Source organism: Ambystoma mexicanum, chromosome 9 (assembly GCF_040938575.1).
Source record: "Ambystoma mexicanum isolate Mex_15411 chromosome 9, UKY_AmexF1_1, whole genome shotgun sequence".
In the NCBI taxonomy this organism is placed as follows: Eukaryota; Metazoa; Chordata; class Amphibia; order Caudata; family Ambystomatidae; genus Ambystoma; species Ambystoma mexicanum.
In genome coordinates this window covers 1,046,557,500-1,046,572,050 of record NC_090931.1, presented here as the reverse complement: position 1 = coordinate 1,046,572,050, position 14,551 = coordinate 1,046,557,500, and the positions used below count along the sequence as shown (strand labels likewise).

General features: G+C 43.1%; 1 protein-coding gene across 1 annotated transcript in view; it reads right to left on the bottom strand.

The window, feature by feature from the left end:
* FAP (fibroblast activation protein alpha) overlaps positions 1–14,551 on the bottom strand; it is a 1,146,500-nt gene that overhangs the window by 481,689 nt on the left and 650,260 nt on the right. The gene's annotated exons all lie outside the window — the stretch shown is intronic.

Below are 14,551 nucleotides of genomic sequence, written 5' to 3'. Positions count from 1 at the left end.
TCCCACCATGGGGCAGGATGGAATGTGTAAAGGAAAAGAAAAGGGCAACAGAATAGAGCTCCCTGCCCAAGAATGGGTTGGGAAGTGGAGAAAAGAATTCTGAGGAGGATATAAAAGAAAAGGACAGTTAAGAAATACAGTTGAAGGAGAGAGGAGTAGAGAACAAAAGGAAAAAGACTTACACAGGCCAAATCCACATATAGTGCAAAAATAGCCCAGCCTGCATGTGGGGGGGGGGCTGCCCAAACTAGGCTGACCAGATATGCCCCTGATGGCCCACCTTGTAGCCAGTCTTGCCGCCTTTGGTAGGTCAATGTTGTTTATTAGTGACCAGAATGCGTTAGCGTTCTTCCTAGCTAAGGTGGCAAGCATCGCCTCTGTGTCGCGTTGATATCTGGCCACCTGTGTACCACAAATCCAGTTCTTATACCCAGTTTTCGCCTGTCTACAATGTGTTGTTTGTCCTTGTCCTCAATGATGGTTTGTTGTTTGTCCGTTTGAGCAGGCACCTCAATTCTCTCCTTCGTAGCACAAGTTCCCTATCATAGGCATGGTGTTTATCCAAAGAGGAGAGATGAATGTGGCCAAGACCCATTTTGCAGTCAGCTATTATTCCTCCTATAAAGGATTGAAAGTTGTCTCCACACAGTATCTTGTTATGCTGGAACTCAGAACTGTGTGGCAAACGCTCGCTCATTTTTTTCATTGACTCGTGCAGCCAGAGTGGATGTCCAAACTAGATGAGTACCCTGATTATTCGTTACTACACCAGGATGAGCCAAATGATATATGTTGCTCTCCCAACTGCCAAATTTATTGTCAAACTGGACAGACAAGATAGCAAGGTCACTCAGACTTTGCAGAGTGTTTAATCGCGTGCAGTTCTCGAACAAACACTAGCCTAAATAAATGTAGTCTAGCGTGGATGAATTCACGCCGTTTGTCCAGGTAGTGCTTGCAGGAATGGCCCCACCGGACCGCTCCATTCAGTATCCTTAGACCTAAACTGGTTAAACCCCTGTCCCATAGTTTCCCATTTTTCCGCTTTTGACAGTCATTATGGCAATTTTTTTTCTCCCAAACTCCATGTGCTTGTTTATAATACGTTGCAAGTTAAGGTCTCCTGTCAGGAGCATGTGACCCCTTGGTACCAAACTAGTCCAGTCTGCTAGTAACAGACTAACAGAAGTAATCAATTTGCCCAGTGGACATGTGCCCATTTGCCAGTACACATTGCGGATGAAAATGTTAAGCGTTGTTCCCATCACAACTACTATATGAGAAACCATGCACCCAAATGCTACCTCATAGTTTTTAACCACAGTAATGTGTGAAGATATTGAACCAGCGTTAACATAGAAATATTCCCACTTCCAGAAGCTCTCAAACAACTTAACTTGTATGAGAGAATTATAATCTAAACAGTACACCCATTTCAAGCTATAATACGCCTTCAACCAAAATCAGCCAAATTACCTCCATCTGAGTTACTACAGGGCATCCGTGGCAAAGTAGTATATTTGCTATTAGATCTCAAAGAAAATATAGAAAATTTAGGAGTACAACAACCAATAGATCAATCTTTGATTGCACTAGTTAATGGTGTTACCAACAAAAGACAAATGCATTTGGCAACAACCAGTCGACTTAAACCAAGTTAGACAAGTCCTACAATATCTGAAAGAAAACAATGAATAGTACAAAGATATAATCATAGAGGAAAACTTAAGAGAAGCCACCCAAATAATTCAAGACTGACCAGCAACTGGCCAAATTGAATGTGTATATCCTATTATTGCAGCCAACATTTTAGGCCAGTATAAAATTCACCCACTAGACTTCAAAGACACCATTGACGATGCATAAGGAACATATCAAATTCATCAAACATGAAACTAAAACCTGTAGGTGTAAAGACTATAAACCACTGCTCCTGTTTGTAAGTGGAGAAGCTGGTTTAGTTAAAACATTCTTAATTAAAAATATCAGCACATTTCTACCAAACTTAACAAACAACAACCTTTGGCTATAGTAACAGCCCCCACAAGTTTAGCTGCCTACAACATAGGAGGTGTAACTTTACACCGACAACTGCTCCTCCCCATAGAACACCAAAACAAATTAGAATACTACACATTATCAACAGTACTGCTACTGAAGTATACAGAATTCTGAAACAAATGAAAGTGCTCCTGATATATGAAGTAAACATGGTTTCCAACCTCATGTTGGCTTTAATTCATCTCAGAATGCAAGAAGTCCTAAAAACGAACTTCAAAGAACTGTTTGGAGGAAAACATGTTATTGTTTATGGAGACCTCCTACAGTTAGCACAAGTAAATGGTCAACCTCTTTTAAAAAAAATTAGGACACAATCAAAGCCAAAATACCCTCGGCAGCATTAGAAATGTAAATATATGGCAAGATGTTCACTACAAATAACTAACTCAAAACATGTGTCAGTCTACAGACCTCACCTATGCTAACATTTTAAAAAGCATTAGAACTGGTCTCCTTACTAAAGATGCAAAATCCATCTTAAATAGTAGACTAATCCATGAGCTATATGGACAAAACACATCTGCTCCTGATGTCATGGAACAATTAACTCAACAAAATCTACAATGCATGTCCTTAAGGCCAACCCTTCCAAGCTGTAGCCAATACAACCAGATAATGTTGAAAAAAGAAATGCAACTCATATTGCATATCACCTCCACAGACAAACTAGAAGTGCAAGGCATGATACTTCATATGTGTCAACAAGCAACAGCATAACTAAATAATTTTAAAAAATGTATCTCCAACAAAGCTGGATTGGAGAACATATTTACTTTGTGTCTAAACTGCAGAGTAATTCTAAAACGTAACCTTGACATAGAACAAGGTTTAGTCAATGGAGCAATTGGTCCAGTTGTTGGCTTCCAAACATATCCACAGGACAACCACATTCAGTTTGTCAACATCTACTTTGACAAACTTGCAGAAGTTAAAAGAAAGTGGCTGGACAATAGCACATTTCCTTCTTTTCAAAGACATGTAGGTATGCAGAGATCAATTTTCTCTATCTCTTGCATATGCTGTCACTATTCAATAATCACAAGTTCTAACCCTAGATCAATTGATTGACATTGGCAGCACAGTCTTTAAAGAAGGTATGAGTTACGTAGCACTTTCATGTCTGTCTACACTCAATGGTCTATTTCTAGTTAACTTTGATGCAAACAAAGTCAACACTGACATTTGTTGCATCCTGGAATACAACCGACTATGGGCATTATACACCCCCCATCTAGATATGTACCATGTACCTCAAAAAATGAAACTTTTAAAAAGACAACTAATTTAAGCAGAATCTATAACAGATCTCCCAACAATACTGCTTAAGAAAAAAGAGAAACTCCTTCTGCTTTAAAGAATACAACCACAAAAATGTATACCAGTCCGATAGCACAGCGAGTAGAACACTCGCTTTCACATCTGTCTGTGCAGAGCCTACTGATACAGGTTCGAATCCCGGCAGGGCCAAACTCAGTCTTTCATCTTTCCCAGGTTGATAAATGAGTACCACACACCGTGGGTAATAATAAGCAGCACTCAGACACCTTAGGGTTTGTAGCGCTATATAAATGCTAAATTATTATTATTATTATTATAGTAAAAAGTCAACTGCATGTCCATCAGAAAACAAAGAAACAAATGTCTATTCTCCACAAAAATCTGTAGGCCCATCAAACGATCCACAAACAGAACTCTCTAGTCCATTTAAATTCAGCAACACAACTGGAGTAAATTGTTATGCTAATGTAACAATTCATCTTCTCTTTCAATTGCCACCAATTATTCACAACATTTACTTTAACGGCTCTGACCAGTTACGTTTGCAAATGCTGGTCCTGCATAGAAAGCCCTGCTATAGCCATGCCCCCCAGAATCTGTCCACTGGCCACAAACACCGCAATACAATGAATCATATAGAAAGTACATAAGATACACCATCAAATAATAAAGCTCACCCTAAACCCCCTGCAATCAAAAATGATGACCACAGACACCAAAATATACTGCTGATTTGTGGCATTTCCAAACCCTTTTTTCACTGATAATAACAGCTCCATGTCACCTTCATTCCACTCCCCTACCATTTCAACACTCTCTAATAACCCCAAATGCCTTGTCCAAGCTGTTCGTTCACAGCGGTTCGTAGGAGGCACCCACATTCACTTTTTATGCCTAGAAAAACAACCCCATATCATCTCTATTCCACTCCCCCACCCTTCCCAGCCCCTCCTTCCACCACCAGATAACCTAAAATGTGGTTTCCAGACTTGTTCCCCACTGCGGTATCTGCGGACACCAGCGGCTGTCTGTGAATCCAACATGACGGGCGTTTCCAAAAATATGATGCATGGCGCTCCATTCAGCGTGCAGGTCCAATGTCAAGGACATCACGCCACCCTCTGAGCCAATTAGAGGCCCATCCGTGGACCAAACAGGGAAGGGGGTCAGCGAACCACACCCAGATATCACTAATTTTATCTGACCTACGTTTTGGCCATTTTTAAAAAAGATATAGATTTACATCAAATTTCCAAAAGTACACTTTCAGGACAAAGCCACCACTCCAGCTGCAAATTTGGTGAAAATCCATCCAGCGGTTTGGGTGAGAAATGTTTATTTTCCATTGCGTCTATGGGAAAAAACACACATTTTGGGACCCCTCCTATAATTGTGCCCCCTTTGCACAAAACCTCACGAATCTTCGCAGAATCAAACTGACTTGGCCATATACTTTGTTTGCAAGTTTTGTGAGTTTTTGTCCATGAGGAGTTGAAGTTTTAAGCCACCCAAAAAGTGCCTTTCCTATGGGTTGAGCAATTTAACCATAACAACAAGGGTGCTACGGTGCATAAATCCACTTCCCCGCTCCTGCAGTGAGTGAAGGGAGTGTCTTCATCAGGTTATTCCAGTACATGCGTGACCAGAGGACAAAATACGCTATTCCTTGACTCTTTTGGAGTTACCCATGATTTTACTGGGACCTTCCCCCTCGGTCCCCTACTACTTACTATGGCCATGCGAGTACCCTGGCGTGTCCTATGATTACATGGAGTAAGACCTATCGCTGATGCTGGAGCGGGATGTAGGGGGACTACACCCTGCTCTCCTTGCTCGACATCCCATTTGTCTTCCTCTTCATAATCTACTTCAGCTACCGCATCCCCTGACCCTTCCATAGGCATGTAAGCATAATCACCATTACTATAGGGTGACATCTCATCCTCCCTACTCAACCCCTGTACCCATTGCAGTATCCTTGTCCCCTATGTCTACTTTGACCTATGTAATAACTGATTTATCGAGCCTCACAAGTATCTGCCCATGCCTCCACCTTCCCTTATTTTAATTATTTATTTATTGGACATTTGTATGGTGCCTATACACAAGTGATTCCAGGCTCCACAAGACAAGAAGTGGGGGGGAATGGGAACCACAAACGTAGAACAACAAAATGGTTATATTGGTCTTGTGAAAATTCTACGTGCATGAAAAGGTGGTAAGTGCGAGGGGAGGGCATAGAGGGTTCAGTTTCAGAGTGGGGTGCCCCAAGGGTGGGGGTGGGAAAGTGCTAGGTGGTTCAAGGCGGTAAGTGCAAGCGGGAGAGGTGGGAGGGAGTATGAATGCCGTGGACAGGGAGGAGAAGGGTCTCGAATTTGATCTTTGTGGTCGCTGGGAGCAAGTGGAAAGATTTTAGGGCTGGAGAGATGCGGTCCCTGGGATTGAGGACAAGGATAAGATTTGCAGGCCTATTCTGCATTAGTTGAAGGGGGCAAATGGTGGAAACAGATACATTAAGGAAGAGGTTGGTGCAGTAGTCCAGCCTAAAGAGACCCAGAGTTCTGGAGATGTTGAGTTTCTGGGGGAAGGTAAGGAAAGTTAGAAAGCCCCTGAGGAGGTGCAGCTGAAAGTTGGACTTCTTGGCAAGGTCTGTGATGTGTGCTGAGAAAGAGAGAGAGGAGTAATATATGATTCCAAGGTTTTTTGCCTGACAGGTTGTTGAGGGGAGGGGGCCCAAGGAGTCAGGCTAGAGAGTGGGGAGGAAACAGGGATCAGACATCCCCATGAGTAGGATCTCCATCTTACTGGTATTAAGGCAGAGATCATTGGCAGAGCACCATGCCTGAATAGCAGTCAAGCAGTCAGGTATGAGGAAGGACGCTGAGGGGGTAGAGGATGGCAGCTTGAAAGACAGCTGTGTGTTATCTGCATAACACTGGAGGTGAGGGGAGAAGGTACATATCAGGTGGCCCAGAGATGCCAGGTAGATGTTGAAGAGCCATGGTGATCGGATAGAGCCCTGAGGGATGCCCCAAGTAGAGAGTGAGGTGGAGGAGAGAAAATTACCCATTTCCACTTGGGATGGTCTGTTTCAAAGGAAAGAGGTAAGCCATGCCAGTTCCCTGTCCATGACGCCAAGGGTATCATGGAGACGGTTTATGAGGATAGAGTGGTTGATTGTGTCAAAGGCAGAAGAAAGATTGAGGAGGATCAGAACAGAGGAAGTGCTAGACTGCAGATTAGAGAGTAAGTCCTCATGGGTGTTCAGGAGAGCAGTCTCCATGCCTCTGGATGCCCTGAAACTGGACTGGAGGTCATGGAGGCAGCCAGACACTTCAGTGTGGAGGGTCAGTTGGGGGATGACCAGCTTTTCCATGAAATTGCCCAAGAAAGAGGTGATAGAGATAGGGCAATAGTTAGCCGGGCAAGAAGGGTCAGCAGAATTTTTTCTAGGAGAGGATGCACAAGAGAGTACTTAAGAGGTTGTGGGGAGGAGCCAGTGGCAAATGAGTGGTTGCAGAAGTCAGCTAAGGTTGGGGCAAGAGAGGCGATGTTGTCCTTGATGGTTCTGGAGGTGCAGGGGAGCATCTGTTTAGAGGAGACTTTCATAAAGCTGACAACTCTAGAATTCTCATCTGGTGCAATGGGAGAGAAGGAGGAGAGTATGGGGAGAAGCAGAGCCAAGGGTGGCAAGAGAACGAGGAGCGGGTGCAGATGACAGAGAGGATAGGATGTCCAGAGTTTTGAAGGAGAAATGAGCATCCAGTGCAGAGCTGAGGGCCCAGAAGGGAGGAGGAGAGGAGGATACTGAGGAAGGGTTGGCAAGTTCCTTGCAGATTTTAAAGAGTTCAGTCATGTTATTGGTGGCTCTAGAGATGTAGGCTTGGATATGAGCCCTCTTCTCGGAGCAGATGGTGAGACGATATTGCCTTTGGAGCAGACAACAGACCAGTTTGTCAGAGGATGAGCTAGATGCCTGCCACTTCTGCTCTGCAGCTTTGCACTTGTGTTTCAAAGCTGCCACGTTGGAGTCACACCAAGAGTTGCATTTGGAGGCAGGCTTCATGCGGATCCTCAGGATGGGGGCAAAGATGTCCAGGGTGTTAGAAATAGAGAGATGGAAGTTAGCTAGAAAAGAGGCAAAGAAAGAGACAAAAGATTGGGGAGGAGGAGGAATGAAGGAAGAGGCAAATGCAGCAACTGACACACGCTTCATTGGTTGAATAATGGAGAAGGAGACTGGCAATGCAGCCAGAGGCATCATCAGGGACACGGGAGGTCAAGGCGGGAAGAGAGAAGGGAGTGGTCAGACCAAGAGATGGGGTAGTAAGAAGGTTGGAGAGGGATGTCTGTTGAGATGAGAGCATCCGAGGTGTGTCCAGCAGAGTAGGTTGGGTCAGAGGGAAGGATAGTGAAGGAAAGAGTGTTGCAGAGGTTGCGAAAGAGAACAGTAGCAACATCTGGAGAGGTGAGATGGATGATAAAGTCCTCAAGGAATATAGGTTTGAGGAGGATGGAAGAAGAGAGGAGGACAGGTCAGTCCATTCTGAGAGGATGAGGGTGGTCAGTCCTGGAGGCCTGCAGATGGTAGCAAGAGTAAGAGAGGAGGTAGGGAAGACAGACATCCTGCAGACTAGGCTTTCATAGGCTAAGTAGGTTTGAGTGAGATGGACAGGATCTTGTAGCCCTCAGGGAGAAGAGTGTCAAAAGCAGTGACAGAGCTGGCCTTAAACCACGTCTCAGTCACAGCAAGGACATCAAGGTCAAGGTCTTCAAGTAGGTGACATATGTCAGAGGAGTGTTTGATAGCAGAGCGATAATTGGGGGTCACTAAGTGAAGCAGTAGCAACATCTTATACATCATTTATCTTCTACATCTATTACCTGTCGTTTCTCCTTTTCCTGCACTTCATCTCTTTGCCATTGTAGCAGCACTATCTATTCCTTCGCTAGCTTCTTTCATGTTTTCCCGCTCTCGCGTCTCTCCCATTTCTCGCAGCCTATTCTCTATCCTAGCAGTAAAAGGCCTGACCTGCTCTTTCTCCCTCAGTCTTTATTCTGTATCCATGCTTCTTGCTGCCAGCCTCGCTCCCTCTTGTTCCTCCACTCTTAATCTATCTGCCAATCTAGCAGTTGGTGGAGTATTCCCTTCCCACTCTCCGTTCACAAGCTCTCTGCATCCCTAAACATTGAAGGAGTTACCTTTCCACTTCCTTCGAGATCCAAATTTCAGGGAATCACAGCTGATGGAGGCACTACCTGTGCCTCTCCCGTAGCCACTGGAGTAACTGCTGGTGAAAATGGAGGTACAAACTGAGGGTCTGTATAGCCTTCTGTGGGCAACACAGGGTAGCTTGCATATGGGGAAGGTACAGAAATAGGCCATGAGTTAATCATTTTACCCTTATGAAACTTCAACATTTTCACCTTATAACCAGGCACCACCTGGCACAAATGATTCAATGGAGTCTCCATTCTCTAACCCAGGTTAAGAAAAAATAGTTCCACAAAAACCTGTTACTGAGCTGAACCCACGACACAAAAACTGTTCACTCGAAAGCTTACTTTTTTACCATTACCCAATTCCTTAGTCGTTCTCCACCTTTACTCACCGTACAAATAAATGCCGCAATCACCTCGCTTCACTATTTACATCAATTGTACTTCTCGCTCATTCACAGAAGACAGCATCTTATTAAAGAAAAGACTCTGCCGGCCAATATCTCTAAGATATCCCCACCACTCAAACAGTGGAGGGGCGTACCGCTGCTCTCGCTTCTCGCTTCTTTTTCTAGTACGGCCATCTCTACTACAAGATAGTCTTTTCCTGAATACAGGAAGTTTCCCCTTCACTACTTTGACTAACCAAGAAGACCGAGATGAGGGCTCCGCCCACACAGCTAATACAAGGGAATGACAGGGGCCCACTACAGAACGGTGTCTATGGTTGTACTTACCCTAAGATACTACCCCACCTTTAGGTCAGGGCTTGAGCCAACCAGACAAGCAAACAAAAGGGTATTAGGACAAGTCTCACACTGGATGTGCGAGGTAAAATACCACCTCACACCTCTAAAGTAACAAACTAGGTTTCAAAAATATATACAACTGACTTGCAAAACAGAACAGTTCAATCACTCCTTCAAAACATCCACTTTACCAAGTCCCGAAACCTTGACTAATTGCAAACCCCTGTATTCCAATTCTACCCATACAAAACCCCCTTAAATCAAAAAAGAAACAACCTTCTTTCCCTCCTTGCTTTACCTCCAAAAGTACACTCAGGTGACCCGAAGCATTCTGATGCTCTGTCAAATTGTCCTGCACAGCTTAACCACGACACCACGCCTCTGGATAGCAGACAAACCTTTCACCAATATGGTGTCCGCTGACCTCTCTTTTTCACAGTGCACAGAACACTGGTCCCCAAGGTGAGATGCCACAGCCCGAGTGATGTGGACAGAAGCCCCGCAATATCTCAGAAAGCCTGGAGTCCCTTTGTGGTAACCACATTTGTGGGGGCAGTCCCCTAAATATTTGAGCCCAAACCGGGTCCACCACCTGAGGAATGAGTGCAAGGCTTTGTAGGTAAAGCAAGCTTTATGTACAAAAATCCGAAGGGCAGTGGATAGTCCCGTGGAACTAAACCAACTCAAGTTTTTGCAAACTACATCAATTGATACATTTGTATACATTTTAGCAACAGTAAAAACACTTCCAGGTATTGTATTACCACCCACTCCTCAAACATGATTGGACAAAACATTTACAAAAAACATCCATCTTTTCCAAATTAATTCTTTCTCATTGGTCATTGACAATCTTTACAACCATCTTCAGCTTGTGTTCGGAGTCTGCCTTTGCTGGGTATTGGTCCTTGGTGGGTTGTGGCATCATGGTACAGTGAAACATTCACATATAACATAATGTATTACTTAGTAACAACTGGCCTAGAACCTTTAACCTTAACTGTCATTGCACAGGGTCTGCTCGAATTGTTTAGCAATAAGAGAAAGGGCTGAACAAATAGGTTTCTCTTTGTACTACTGATTGCGATCTCATCTGCCCCAGACTCCTGGTTCCTCTTAAAATATTCTAATTCATGCGACCATCAACCTCTAGTTTTAACGTGTGAAAACAATTGACCACTGGACATCGTGGCCTCCGGGCCCCATCTTTATTGCCGGCCTAAGCAAATGGTCAACCCCCTCTATGCAACTTCAATACAATGAGCAAGATTGCAGAACTCTTAGACCAAAAACCTCCATCCTGTTTTCAGCCTGACCTTCTACTGGATGACTCATTCTTCCTCCATCAACCCCCAACCCCGAAACCAGAATTACCCAGCTAGCTAAAATTCATCGCAACTGCTAATTGCAAAGTTCGAATAAACTCACAAAACCCCACAACATGCAGACTTATGTAAACTCCTTATTAAGCTTCTTTTATATGTTTCTCTATTCAATCAAACCCTGCTTTCTATATATATTTATTTATTTTTTATTTATTTTATATTTATTTGTATATTTATAGCAGTGCACCAAACCCTCAGGTAGCAGGGCGCTACTTACAGTAAGTGTGAAGAGACATTATGAGAGTGCAAGATCACGCTTATGGTTAGAGCGTGTTGGAGGATCTTGCCACACTTCATGGTAACATGGGCTACATCAAGTGTACAGGCAAGCAAAACAGACAAAATTTGTAAGGGTGCACGCTCTTGGAAACATCTTCGAAACATGCTGTAGCAAAGCCATAATTCATGGTAACGTAGGCTACATCAAGTGTACAGGTAAGCAAAACGGACAGAATTGGTAAGGGCGCATGCTCTGGAAAAGCCACACCTCATGGTATGGGGGCTATATCTGGTGTGTGGGATATATTGACCCACTCAACGGCATTGCCTTACATCACTGAGCTGCCTGTGCACAAGAAACAGTAACCTGGCTGCACTGGCTCCTGTGTGCACCAGGACCTCAAAACTGCTTTTGGCAGCAACAACAGAAACATGGCTGCACCATTTTGCCTCACACACTTCAGGCAAAATGGAACAAGGGGACACACTGAAAAATATGCCAGTGTGTTCTGGAACATATATGGAATCAAGTGAAAAGGAAAGCCTGTCATTGCTACAAAAGCAAAACCCTCCTTCAAAATTAAACTGTTTTCACCCTTTCAAAATGCTGCTTTGATGCCAATTTCATCTGTCATTCTGAAACCATGGTGAGTAAAAAGGCCCTGTTAAAACCAACTCTCAGAGAAATCAAAAGCAACTTCATTTTCACCTGCACAGGAAACACACGTTTATTTCTTGACAATATAATTCCAGGTGCAGCAGCTCAAAGAGACTTTTTACCCTCTGAGCCAGGTCAAGGAATATTGTATGTATACTTTAGATAAGACTCCTGCTGCAAGGAAAATGACTACAGCTGCCAAGACATTGGCAATCTGAGGAGCTGCAAACCGAATTAAGGAAAGAAATTATAGCAGTTTTTGACACATGTGGAAACATGGGCTGTGCTGTCATAGGATGGTTTAATTCAAGACAAAGTAAGAAATTAAACAGTTAAAACACATAGGTTGGAGTTGCAAGCTCTCCGAAACCTGTAATTCCAGTTGCCAGCTATGAAACTCCTCATAGGAAGGGAGCTACAAGGTAAATCCAGGCCACTTAGGTGCGAAGTACCAGCTTGAAAAGCTTTGAATGGGATAGGAAAATGACAGTTCACATGCTCATCAGACATTCGTCTTTGCTCCAGGCTGGGACAATAGCAGTCCTGGGACACTCAACTGTCAACTGTGAAGGGCAATAAAACCTTCAATTAAGAGAGAGGCCCCCCACCCTGCTTGGAAGAAACTGGCAGTTGGTGTTAGCTGGGAAGATAAAAAATGACAGACAATGACTCCCAGTTGTCTTAAGACTGTTTTATAAAGAACTTTAAAAAGACTTATATCTCAGCTGTCAAAACTGGTAAAAATGTGGAATTTTCACAGCGTAAAAGTGGAATTGTGGGCTGTGTTTGAAAACTTTGCAGAATGTCGTGACCCACTCTGGACAGAAACGGCGCTATATGTTGTATTACCAGAAAAACATCCATGTTGCAAATGTCAAATCTTGTACATACATCCCTGGGGACAATTCCCATCTGTGTATACAATTGGGGAATTGTGGGCCAAATCTTTAATGTGTAAAATTACCAAAATGTGTCAGAAAGGTGAAACAAGGTCCCACAGACTAGAGGTTTGGACTAATCTGTGCTGAGCAAAATATGTAACCTGTGTATCATATTTACTAAGAGGTGGCAACTGCATAAATATCTGTTTTTGGCAAAATTGGATTTTCAGTAAAGGAAATGTGGAAGTTTCTAGACACAGTAAAAATCACCTCATAAACATGACATCACTTTTCTGATATCCAACCAATTGTGAGCAAGGCAGATACTATGCCCTTGCCCAATCCTATTGTTGGGGGCGTGGGTAGTGAATCCTGCCCCTGTCATATACCGTAATGATGTCATCTGGCATTATAAATAAGGGCCGCTGACTAGTACTTAGGACTCACACTGATTCCTGACTAATTCCTGATTCCTACGCCGGCGTCCTGTCCCTGTCTGTTCCTGTTTTCATCTTGCATCTATCCATCTAAACTCCAGATCCCAACCACAAGGCCAAGCAATTGCTAATCCTGCTTCAGCTAGGCCTCAATTCTAAAATAATCCCCATAACCAAAGGGAAGCGCTGCAGTGTTTTGGGGAAGCATCCTGAATTTACCTGGCTTGCTGCCACTCACTGCATGCTGCTGCTATCCTGATGCCCTATAGTATACAGTAACCAGAACTACCAGTCCAGAAGAACTATCCTTTGGTATCCAGTCCCTGGCCAGCTGACTCTGCCGCACTGAGTTTGTCTGGCTGCCCTGTGTTAGACCAGATCCGTGTGGTGATCCAGAGTGCTGACTGTCCAAAATCCAAATGAAAAGTGGACTGTGAGTATCAATAGGAACCACAGAAGCATAGTAAACCTTGCCTTGCTTTGTTCCATCCCAATCTCTAAGTCATCCAATCCTTATCCTGATAACTGTAATAATGTCCCAATAATTCTTGAAACCCTGCCTTTGATTGCTTGCGCTAGTGCTAACTTCTTTAATAGTTTTGTCTTGTGAAATCCGAAACCCTTAGTCCTCCCTCGGGTGATCAGACTGGTTCTTCCAGGGCGGTCGCAGAGGTGCTAGGGTGGTTCCGTAGATCAACTCCGGAGCTTACTGTGTCTCAGGCTGGTAGACTAGCCTGAATGCTCTAGCATAAAGTAAAACTGTCCTTGTCAAAATTGATTTCTGTTCCTTTTTCGCGCCTTTTTTTCTTCCAAAAAAACGCCCCTCATTCTATCTGGCATAACTCATTCAATTTAACAGCTAGAGACCTCATTTCACTTTCATATTGTACCTAGGATCCATAGCTAAACCCCAACCCTAAAACCGCATCCATACAATATTTCACCCATTTTTATTAAAAAACGTTTTGGTAAATTCAGGCGGGATTTGCAAAAGTGTGTCATTTTACAACATGTCATTTTGGTTATAAACGGTTTTCAATCTTCCATTCAATTTCTAATTTATGCTTTTGCTCAATCCATTGCTTGTGATTGCTAGTATCTTTCCAGTGTTGCTACAGTAAAGAATTGATTTTGTTTCAAGAGTTTTAGACACATTCATTGTTTATGCATCAATTTCTGAGTGTCATTTTAGCACTGCCAGGGTTTAAATCTGTTTTTCTCTCTTCTTTGGGGAGGGAAAGTCGGATTTCTATTCTGTTTCTTATTTGTCATTCCTGATTACCTGCTGATTCTGTTTATCCACTTAAAATTAATTATTTGTGTGTTGAGGGAACATTGCAGTGGGAAATTCTAACTTCAGTGCTATCTTACCTAAAATCAAAAGTGCTTGTATTCCCTGGTGTTTTGTAGTTGTGTCAATAGAAGGTTAAACTAAGTGCATTGCTTACATTCCTATTGTTCTTATCACCCCATTGGTGATTTCTGCCCCATATATTAAAAAGTTTGTGATTTTCTTGAATTTCTAAATAAATAAATAAATATTACCTTTACCCACCAGCCTGGTTCCTGGTCCATTGTGACCCGGTATTTGAAAAGGGGGTGTGATATGAGTAGTGTATCTCTCAAATATTGAACCTATATATAACAAAATAAGCATTTCATT